The following is a 12413-nucleotide window of genomic DNA, read 5'->3' as shown; positions in this document are numbered from 1 at the left end:
TCAAATCCAGTCACCAAACAGGTTAAGCTCTGGACACCTGAGACTGAGGGCACACAGCAGGACTACAGACTTGGAGGTGTTTAAAGCTGCAGCCACTCTGAAGGACTCCTTTGTAAGTGTACAGGACTATGCTAACTATGAGACTGGGTACATCAGCACTTGTGTGAATAACATTGTGTCCACCACACAAGTCAGGAAATTCCCCAACCAGAAGCCCTAGATAAACAGTCAGGTACGTCATATGCTGCGTGCTCGCTCCACTGCATTTAAATCTGGCAATGAGACTGCGTACAAAGCTGCAAAGCACGGACTGAGGAAGGCCATCAGAGCAGCCAAGAGGCAGTACAGAGAGAAACTGGACTGCTTCTACTCCACTGCTGGGCCCAGGCGCATGTGGCAGGGTCTGCAGCACATCCTAGACAGGAGCAGCTCCAGTACCATCAGCGCCACAGAGAGTCTGCCTGTTGACCTCAACACGTCGTACTCCTGCTTTGAGACCTCCACCACCCACACAGAGAGGAGGCTCTCAGACACCTGGACAGCAACACCCCCTTCTCCCTCACCAGTCATCTCACCAGCCCAGGTAAACAAAGCTCTGAGGAGGATCAACTCCCGCAAAGCGGCTGAGTCAGACAACATCCATGGACGAGCTCTCAGAGCATGTGCCAACGAGCTGACTGACATTCCATCCGTCCATATTCAACCGCTCCCTCAACCAGAGAACTGTTCTTGCTTTTAGACCACTACCATTGTCCCCCTCCCCAAAATGAGCCACCCCCAGCTGCCTGAATGACTACAGGCCAGTAGCACTCACTCCAATCATTATGAAGTGCTTCGAGAGAGTGGTGCTGACCCACATTCAGAGCTGCCTACCAGACATACTGAACCCCCTGCAGAATGCCTACTGGTCCAACAGGTCCACCTCAGACGTTATTGTTGCAGTTCTGCACATCTCCCTCTCACACCTGGAGAATAAAGACTTCTACATCAGGATGCTCTTTATTGACCACAGCTCGGCATTCAATACGGGCATCCCCCACAAGCTCACCCACAAACTGTTTTTTCCTGGGACTGCACCCCATCCTCTGTGACTGGCTCCAGGACTTTCTGACTGGCAGGCCTCAGTCTGTGTTACGTCCCCATGCCTGTCTGCCTGGAGCCTGTCATTATTACATCTGGTAAGAGAAGCAAAACGAGGAGTACTTCAGTACCGGAAGCAAACATACCTTCCATCCCACTAGGGTTGGTTGCCTTCGTTCCCCTCTCCGGGCGTCAGGACCAATCCGAGGAGCTTCTGGCCTTTAAATGAGGAAGACTGACATCAATATGGGCAGCTGTGCTCCCTGTGTGCACAGTTTGCCAGTTTGGGATTGTTGTCTTGTCGGTTGAACTGTGAATAACCCTTTGTGGTTGTATTAGTGGGACTAGCTTTCTCTGGTCCTGGTGAACCTGGTGAAAAGACACTTGTTGTTATAAGCTCATATTGTGTTTGGATAAAGATGCCCTCGTGTGGAGACACTTTTTGTTTGGCACAATCTGAGTGATCTAGCTCCTCAGTTTTGTGTTGATTGTTTGATTGATTGTTTAGTTTGTTTTGTTTGCAAAACCTTTTACCTGAATAAGGACACCTTTTGTTACAGTTTTCTTTTCTTTGTTTATTTGTTGCAGGACCTGGTATATTTCCAATTGTAGACACCTTTTGTTTGCTTATACTGAACCTGATTGAGGTGAGTTTTGGTTATTGTAAATTAATTGTTAATTTTTATACCATTACGTTGTGTCCGGCCCGCTTTGTTACCAACCCTAGTTTCCCCTAGCCTATTAGGGTTCCTAACAGTCTGTCAGGATCGGGAACAGGATCATCACTGGCACACCACAGGGGTGTGTCCTCAGTCCCATCCTTTACACCCTGTTCACCCATGACTGTGCGGCCTCCCACAAGGACAACACCATCCTGAAGTTTGCGGATGACACCGCTTAGATAGCACGCATCACTGGTGGGGACGAAGCAGCCTACAGGAGGGAGGTGGCCTCTCTGGTGTCATGGTGTGAGGACAACAGCCTCACCCTCAACACAGACAAGACCAAGGAGATGGTAGTGGACATGAGGAAGGAGAGGAACCCCTCTGCTTATCCATGGGCTGGAAGTGGAGAGGGTGAGCAGTGTTAAATATCTGGGGGTCCACATCAGCAAGGACCTCACCTGGACACTCAACACCACACAGCTGGTGAAGAGAGCTCAGCAGCGCCTGTACTTCCTGAGCAGACTGAGGAAGTTCAGCATGTCACCAAATATACTTAGAAACTTCTACAGCTGCGTCGTTGAGTCCATCCTGACCAGCTGCATCAGCATGTGGTACGGCAGCCCTACCGTCACGGACCGCAAACACCTTCAGAGAGTGGGGAAGACTGCGTCCAAGATCACCAGGACTCCGCTGCCCTCTCTGCAGAGCATCTACCAGCACAGAACCCACAGAAGAGCTGCCTCCATCATCAAAGACCCCACCCACCCCCAACATGGACTGTTCACTCTCCTCCGCTCAGGCAGGAGATACAGGAGTCTTAAATGCAGGACAACCAGACTCAGAACCAGACTCTTTCCCTCAGCCATCAGACTCCTTAACAGCTGATAGGAGTCTGTAAAACGACCTGTACCCTGCACACTGACTTATCATTGTCAACCACAGTAACTGCAATATTGTTTACTGTTATGCGTCTTTACTTATAATAGATATTACACATGCATCTTACCGTCTACCTCGACAGTGTTTTGCACAGCTGATCATTTATTGTTGAATGTGGCACAACAGTTTATGTAGCACATTGCACATTTATGCACACAGATTATTTACTCAGTTTTTTTTATCTTATTTTTATTTTTATCTTCTATCAAGTTTTTAAGCTGTTTTTCTTCTATTTTATAATCTTTTATGGCCTTCAGTGTGGACAGCAAAATAAGAATTTCATTGTTCAGGGAAACTTCTGTCCTTATTGGGCAAATGACAAAAAACACTTTAATTCTTGATTCTTATTGTTTCTTGTTATTTTCAGTATTGCACATCCTGTTTTTTTTTTTTTATTATTATTATTATTATGAGCCAACATTATTGCAGAGAAGCTCATTATAAAGGAGAGTCTTGGATATACAGACATCCATCATCTCTGTGCCTCTCCTGTAGAGGCCAGCTGCAAAGCACTGTAACATGCAACTCGTGCTTCGCATGAGAAACGAGCGTTGTTGACAGGTAAAGGGGCGCTTCAGTAATTGTTTTTGTCCCACACTGGACAAGTTAATTAATTTCAATTACTGGCTCTCCAGTTGGGGGTTGGAAGTCAGAGCTGGGCTTGGCTTTGTGGAGGAGGTAGAGTATTGTGTTTATTATTTCATCTATCAGAGAAGACGTAACTGTATTCTGAGTTGATACCTGTGAGAGTGCTCAGACAGTCTTTTCTCTGAAGTTGTCTTAAGAGCTGCTCTGCCTACTGATCGAGAGAGAGAGAGAGAGAGAGAGAGAGAGAGAGAGAGAGAGAGAGAGAGAGAGAGCTCAGGAGAGTCAGGCTGTTCACGTAGTAGAGCCAGAACCGTCAAAATGGCATTAAAAGATGGAAGCAGCAGCTTGTTTTCATGAAATTTAGGCCATTCCACGAAAAGGAAAAACTCTTTTGCTTTGGCTTTGAACATTCCCTCGCCCCCGGAGTCACTTTCACCTTTCCCCATCTTTGAGGCACGCCTTTGGACAAGATGAAAGCAAATGTCTGAGCACTTCAGTCAGGGATAGACAAAACTATAGAGACTGCTCATGTGAAGTAACTGCTCTTAAAAGCAAGAATTCAAAGGAGAACAAAAGACTTCAAACAGGTTGTAATGGTTGAATCGTATTGGCAATACTGCATTGTTTTGCACTAAAATGAGAAAACCTCATCAAATGCTAGAGGGTGATTTTTGAAAACAACTTCTTTGCTCTGGTCCCAAAATTCAAGTAGTGTATTTTATCCCTGTTTTAAGTGGCAAATAATAAAAAAATAAAAAAATAAAAATAAAATCACTGATAAATGTTCAGAAAACCAAGATTCACTCAATACATTCTATAAATTTATCAAATCCCATAGCAAAAAAACTGGACAGATAACGTCTTTAGCACACTGAAGCTGGCTTTACTAAATGTCAGATCTTTGGCTGAAAACTTCTTTTATAAATCAATGATTTTATTACAAAGCACAAACTTAATTACTTGTTTTTAACAGAAACAGAAAATGATTTGGTTGTTCTTACAGAAACGACTTTTAAAGTTTGTTTGTAATGCACTTGTTATTGCTTCCTGTACCCCACTTTGATGCTTTTAATGCTTTATGTAAAGCACTTTGAATTGTCTTGTACATGAAATATATATATATGTATATGCTATACAAATAAATTTGCCTTGCCTTGCATTACCTTCTTTCGGACAGTCACTCCTTTCCTTTCCTTTTCTTGGCTTCACACCAGAAAAAAAAATAAAATAGAAAATGAGAGAAATAAGGGTTCTGAGAACACTGCTTGCTTCTCTATGAAAGGCATGACAGAAATCTGCCCAAATTCAGTTATTTAAAAGTATGCAGACAAATGCAACATTTTGACCATGAGGACATTTGCAGAAAGGTCAGAATTGCTCTTTTTCTTTTGTATTGTCTCATAGTATTTGGTAAAATACTCCTGAATGCCTTGTTTATGTGTTTACCTGTTTTAACAGCCACAAATTCCATATTATAAAGGTGATAAGTGTGTGTTAAACACTGGTTATATTCTCTTTCCCTCACCGATTGGTTACACATAGGCAGCCAGAGCATATGGTTAGTTTAAGGGATTGAATTGCTGGGCTTATGTTAAACATACTCTACAAAATGTCTGGCCCTAAATGACATCCTCTAACAATGCCTAAAACAGAGTAAAATGTCATTTTTCTGGCTACATCAACAAAAGACACAACCATTCAAAAGAAACTTCACCTTCATTCATTTATAAATTGTTCTTAATGTTATGGAAAACATGCTCCATTCAGAACTTTTGTGTCTACTTCAGGTTTTAAAATCAGAGGCACAGGAAGAGATATAAATTTGCTAACAAACAGCTAACGCCTAATCTGCTTAGATTTATAAATGAATTAATACAATAAATCCTTTATTTAGCTTATATATGGTTGAACTTCAGCTAAGTTTTAATCTGAATTTTTTACATCTTCACCACAACAGTAACATTGTCAAAATCCAATGAGACAGCAGCATGAGCACAAAGACGTTTCCTCCCTGCACCAAATCTATCACTGTGGAAGCCAGATCCCTGACTATGATGTCGCTTGGTGTTCATATTAATTTATTTTTCTAATGCAGGTTAATGAGCAATCAGTATTATAGACAAGAAGAACCAGTCAATTCACTATGGACAATTCCAATCAAAAGAGAACAATGAATATAAAAGGCAAAAAAAGCATAAAGAATATAGGAAAACATAAGTAAATAAAGATGGATAAACTTTTCTTTACACATGTGCAGGAAATAGAACCAAAAATAAGAATGCGGTCTAAAGTGTGCTTGCATGAATTTAACTGTGAGAGATAAGAGGTTTAGTTCAGTCGGGCTCCTTGTCAGCCAGATGGTAGCAGGCAGAAAAATCTGTGTGCTGAACAGCTGTAGTCCTTCACATTCCAGCTGCAGCAAATGTCTTGAATGGAGGCAAGACTGTTACCAGTAACGTTTTGCACTGTTTGCACCATTCTTTGTAGCGTTTTCCAGCCGTGCAAGGTTTATCCAATCAAACATAAGTGAAACAAAGTCTTTAAGTATTTAGCAGTACATGGTACATACTATACATAATACTCTGATGTTAGTGATATTCATCCAATTCACAATTCATTTTAAAATGGCCTTTACTTTTAGAGCCCTCATGGTCAGGCTCCTCCTTACATATTGGACCTTTTTCATCACCTCTAAGCTGTGCTGTTGTCATTCGGTGAGTGTTTACTAGTAGTCCCTTAAACTCCTGGACCAGAGGGGATACAATCCTTTCAGGCAGCAGCCAAACTCTGGAATGAACAGCATTTCTTCTTAAGATGCTTAAGAAGCTGAAGAGCCTTTTTTTTTTAATCCAAGCTAACTTGTCATTACATGAGGGTTTTAATGACTGTGTGTATCCATGTGTTCAAATATTATTATTGTTTTTCTTTATGCCACTGTGATTTTTATTTGTGGAAGGTGTAATATAGATAAATTTTACTTCCTCTGTTCAAGTTTACTAGTAGTTAACTATGGTTTAGAGCAGGGCTACTCAATTCGGTCCTACGAGGGCCGCAATCCAGCAGGTTTTCCATGTATCCCTGCAACAACACACCTGAGTCAAATTAGGTGGCTCTAACAGCCAATCAGGTTCTACACAATGACACATTAATTTGACTCAGGTGTGTTGGTGCAGGGATACATGGAAAACCTGCTGGATTGAGGCCCTCGTAGGACCGAATTGAGTAGCCCTGGTTTATAGTTACTACACCAAATGTGTCTAAGTCAAAACTACATGATTCCGACCAAACCTTATTTTAAAACACAAAAACCTAGAGCTTTTAGTGTCACAGTTTGTAAAAAATGAATAATTAAATAAAAATTCTTAGGCAATATTCAAAGTTATATCATAAGCAACTCCCCCGATAACAATCCAGTTATTAGGAAAATATGTTTTCATTTGATATTTTAAGGAAACTACAATTAGTTTAACATTTACATTCATTATGAAGCTATTTATTTATTTGTCACTTGCAAAGTCATCCTTTTATTTAGTTACATGAAATAACAAACATGGACCTATTATATGGAAGATCGGGTAGCTACTGGTTAAAATTTAAACAATACTATACTTCTTATTTTACTTTGGATATCATTGTTTGATTGTGTGGTAAGTCACCGGTGTAATATGTCACCTGGTGTCTGACATAGCGGGCTCTTTTTGACTGAGAAATATAGATATAATGCATAATATTGATTTCAAGAAATGTGAAATGGCAACATATTTTCCTGGCAGCTGGGCTGTAACAGGAGATGAAATGCCACCAGCAGCATAGACATTTAGCTTTTTAAAATATATTTCCATCTTCCATCATGACATACTTAGATTAATGAAAACTACAAGTTGTTTACAACATGTTTAAAGAATTAATATTAATTTCCCCTGATCCATTAATAATTTAGCCATTCATCAGAGTAATGGGTTAGAGTCAACAGCAGCAACGGGGATTCTAGAGACATTTACTTTCCACCCAACCAGAAATTTTTAGAAATTTTCATATGTTTTCATAAGATCAGTGTGTTCTGTTGGCCACGGTGGTGATAACATTCCTAAATGTATGTGTGTGATTCCCTATTTAAATCAGGAAAATGCTAATGAAATCTCAATTGTATACTTGAAAGTTCTCCCACAGGAAAGCTACTGATTTCCCAGGCAACAAAGTGAATAAACAGCCCAACTTTGATGCCTTGTTGAGCCATATGCCCATTTCTCACTTCAGCAACGCATGTATTACCATAATAGCTACATGGAGCCCCATCAACCCCTTAATTGATTGGTTAATTGCTCAGAATCCCCAAACTGTATCCCAATGACCGCCTAGCGTCGCCTCAGGGATTGTGGGATTTGTGTCAACATTTCCCCATGTCATCTCATTTATTCTCTCTTCCTGCTTCTCTTCTGCAGAGCATGAAGCATGAGATTGGATTTACAGTGTAATGGAAGAAAGCACATTGTTTCTCATCTGTGAGAGAGGAGGATGGGCCTGATAAAACCCTCCTACTTGCCGAGCTAGAAAGTTGATCGAAGGCAGCATACAGGGAAGCAGATTTGTTTGTTTTTCTTGCTCTTTGATTAAGTTTACTTTCTTGAGGGGGGGGGGGGGGGGGGGGGCAGTTCTGGTTTTATTTGCTCAGTTGTGCTAAGTTTTGGAAGAAAAGCAGGTGTGAATGAAGGAGGTCATCATCAAGCGATGTAATGCTCAGTGTTGACAGGTGAAGTGTTTTCTCCAATAAGTTTGTGGTGCAGTTTGCATAGAAAAAAAACATGATGAAATTCATACTCTTTGTTTAAGCTCACTGTTTTGGCAGCTGCAATAAAGATGACTCAGCATCCTTTCCATCCAAGTGTGAAACTTAATTAAGAGGAATAAAATTAGCTGCTTCTCTCTCAGATCTAAGGAATGTCTGTTTTTCTCTCTGACTTCTGGCTTTTCATTTTTGTTCAGTGACTTTCATCCCTGTGAATGAAGTGCCATTATCAGTTAATTACCTCTTATCTGCTTTACTGTTGCAGTGATAACAATTTCCAGTGTCACAACGAAGCATAATCTCTGTAATATTGCAGCTACCGTCTATTACCGCAACTTTATTTTTATTTCCATTTGTATGAGGCTAAAACAAAGAGAGCAACGTCTATTTGTTCCGGCTGGAGCAGTGACACAGGAAGGTCATCTTTAGATGCAATTACAATCCAGGCTCTACTAGTTTGTTGCTCAGTTTAATCACTTGACTTTTCAGTTCTTTATTTAACTAATGCACAATCAAATAGCATCCAGTTACAATGTGCTGAACTGGGATGAAGCTAACATTTTGTTCACAAGAAAACAAATTAAAATGTCATATAAAAAAGCAGGGATTAGCATTTTAATTAATTTGTAATAGGATGCGCTGGTCACAATTGATAAGCTCTGGTGCATGCATGTCCTTCGTACATACTAAAAGCACATCACAATCAACAATCCCACTCTGGATGAGACTCACCAGATCCTTCTTCCTAAAGGGATTTTGTCCCTCTTGTCCCTCAAGTGACTGATCTGAAAAGACTTAAAAATGTGTGTCACACTCTGTCACATAATTTGTATAAAACTAAACTGAATTTAAAAAGTAAAAATATCTCTTATTTATTTATTTATTTATTACAACTGAGGAAGTTTCTTGAATCTTTAACATATTCATGGACCTTTTAAAATACAATGTTTTAAAAATATGCTTTAAAATATCACAAAGAAAGAAAGAAAGAAAGAAAAAAAAAAACCCTATAGGTCAAATTTGAAAAAGTCTGATAGCAGAGCCAAGAACAGATGTAAAGGTCCCAAACCACTTGAATTACAATATGTAGAAAGGTCAACATGAAATATCCCCCATTTGATGCCAAAATGATCCTGGCTGTCCCAAAATTAACTTCTTTGAAGGGTAGTATGATGGTAATTAGAGAGGACAAAAGGAGTTTGTTTTTCATAACTTGAAAAATAAAATTCTATTAAGTCAATGAGCTGATGAGAAAAAATGGCAAAAATCACATCAATCTTATATGTTTGATGTCACTAAGACAAGTTTTATTAGCTTAACTGATCCCATCTCTTCATTTAGCACAATTTGTCACAATTTGTTAGAAAGTGAAAAATGGCAAGATGGTATGAATTTTGCTGAAACCCATGTGACTTGACTGGAACCCTGAGACACTAGTAGCAAAATTTCATAAATTTAATGTAAAATGAGTTAGAAATAAAAAATTTTTGCAAAGGAGTTGACAGAGTAACATTTCTATTTGCGCTATGCTTCCTCCATCTAAATGTCCATGACCAAATTAACACTGTTGAATGTCTAAATTTTCTAGCTTTTCTTTATCTAGTTAGATTTAAAAAAAAAAGACTGGGCTGAAAGGACTGTGTAGAATGAGACAGGTCAGCAACCTCTGTACAGGGGCTGATAGTACAGATGTAAATGAGACTTAAAAAAAAAAAAAGATTTTAGGAAATAATTGGCTGATTAGATTACCACTTATAATACTAATAATAATCTAAATGAAGCTAAATATGTGAAAGCAAATAGCAAATGATATTTTTCATCACTGATTGTTTATTTAGGATGATCCTTCTTTGTATGAATTTAATCACTGCTGCACAAACAGCTACACTTCATTGCTAACAATCTTACTTTAAGTCAAATCACAAGTTTTGTCAGTGTTTCTTCAGCATGATTGGTCATTTAATTGTGCACAGCTTTCACATCTGGTGGTTTAATGACTTTTACATCCTCTTCATAAAATATAAACAGTTTGGAAAGACAAATGTCCATGTAGGCAGTTGACAAGATGATGCTGTATAAATGCTGCATAATGACCAGGAACATGGTTGAGCTGAAGTAGAACAACATATCGAAGTGAGTTACATGCTGCGTTCACTTGAACTTGGGCATCTGAAGTTTAGAATAGAATAGAACAGAATAGAATAGAATAGAAAAAACTTTATTGTCTGTCCTCAATCGTGACAGAAATTCTTCTTGAACAGGGCTTCAACATTCACAAAGTTTCTGCACATTACACAATAAAACACACTGAAAAACAATTAATACACACACAGTTTCTTTAAGGAATTGTTAAAAACACCAATGGACAAAGGGGAGTGTTTAAAATATAATGTCTATTTCAGTTTGTTCCATATGGTTATTGCAGATGGGTTGAAAGATTTCTTTTGTAGATGTTTTTCTGGGACAGTAAAATAGCTATAGCTAAAAGTAAAAAAAACCTTTACAGACTGTTTTCATTACCAAAATTTTAAATTTTGAGAGTGTTAAAAAAGAACCCCACAGGAATTTAGTTTCTGCTGTAAATGATAAGTCTGCAGCTGAAAATTGAAAAGATGGATGACCAAAGGTAGTATGGACTTTTTGAATCAAAATGTAAAAGTCTTTATCAGAATTCAAATATTGTTTTGAATTTAACAGAACTTCTTACATTTGCAGATTCTGAAAACCACTTACTCCACGCATACTAGGTCGTTTGAAATACGCAGTTCTACGTTTGTCACTTGCAGGGGTTAGCACGCTACTGCTGCAGCTGGCTAACATGCTACTGCATTGCTAGCCATTTTCTACTTTTAAAAAATTGAAGTAAACAATGTAAAGCTATGTTTATCTTGTTTAATTTAAAAATGTGCATGCTTATGATACAACTATTATAGGCTATTTCCTTACCTGACGGAGGGTAGACTTGTCAAAGAAGACAAGTAACCATCAGTCAAAAAAAATAAATAAATAAAATAAAAAAATAAATAAAAAGCAAAGCAAAAGAAGTAGACAGATGTGTTCTTAGGTGCATACTGGAAAATTTCTTTGAAATCAGTATATCACCTATGTACTTTTTGCATGCCTATACTGCCTACTGTTTATCACAATTTATATAAATCAGTAAGTACTGCTACTATTGAACAAAGTTTCAGTAACAACCCAAAAAGCTTATGTTACATTAGTCACACTTGTATCGGATTTGTTCTGTTTTGCAAAATCAGCTACAGGCTCATAGCCTGCACCCACATACTGTCGAAAGTAATATTCTAAATAGATGCAAAAGGTTGACCAAACAAAGATGTGCTGACGAATCATATTGTTTTATCTCAGAACTTTTTAGACAAAAAACTCTCACATCAGCAGTCGGCCTACATGCCACATCAAAGAGAGTGGAGGAGTTGAAGTGTCCATCTTGATTAGTATGTTAGCATGCTGATCGGTGTGTGATCTGAAAACACAGACGACATAGGCGTGTGTCGACGCACAAATAAACACATATGCACACACTGAGTTAAACTCCTTTTCTCTGCTGGTGTTACAAACACATTCCAAGCATATCCCCGCCTGGTGATGGAAACATAAAAAAAATGTCTTGGCAAATACAAACTCATTAAAATACATGCAATCTGATGCTCAAATAAACACCAACAAAGCCCAGCTGTAGCTTTGTGATATTTCTACGCACATGATCCAAGCATATTCCTGGAGATTGCAGACGGAGCAATCTTGGCACATGAAGTTGAATTCTGCATAGTCAATGTGAGCAGCTTTGACTGCTTGTCATCTTCACTGGACTCCTACTTCAAGCCTGTAAGCCAGTTCTCTGAAGGGGCTCCAGTTACTCAGCAAGTACAGTTTGGCTCAAACATAAGAATTCAATTAAAATGTAAATTCACACTAAGCTGATAAACGGAAAGAACAGTTCTTTTGGCAGCACACAGGAGGCGTCTTTTTAAAGAGAGGCTTGTATCTTGTCTGGGACAGCAGGTGAGCATCAGGGCCCACCGGGCAAATGACAACTGCAACAACAGGATGAAGAATGACAGATTTAAGACCGTTCAAAGGGATTTACAGACTGGTCTTGTCTCTGCTGTAACCTTCACTGCTTCTTTTCCCGACACAGATCTTCTGTGTTTTCCAAGTCTTTGTCTGGTCTACTGACAGCTCCTAGAAAAACCCAAGTCAGGTCTGTGCCTGCCTCTTTCAAGTTTCTGCAAAAGTTGCACGGGTTTGCAAGGAGCTGACACATTTCTTCAACTTACTGTAGCTTCAAAACAAAAAAAAAAGTCAGCAACACACTTCATGTGAACTTCAGT

Source organism: Melanotaenia boesemani, chromosome 18, assembly GCF_017639745.1.
Source record: "Melanotaenia boesemani isolate fMelBoe1 chromosome 18, fMelBoe1.pri, whole genome shotgun sequence".
In the NCBI taxonomy this organism is placed as follows: Eukaryota; Metazoa; Chordata; class Actinopteri; order Atheriniformes; family Melanotaeniidae; genus Melanotaenia; species Melanotaenia boesemani.
This window is presented reverse-complemented; position numbering follows the sequence as displayed.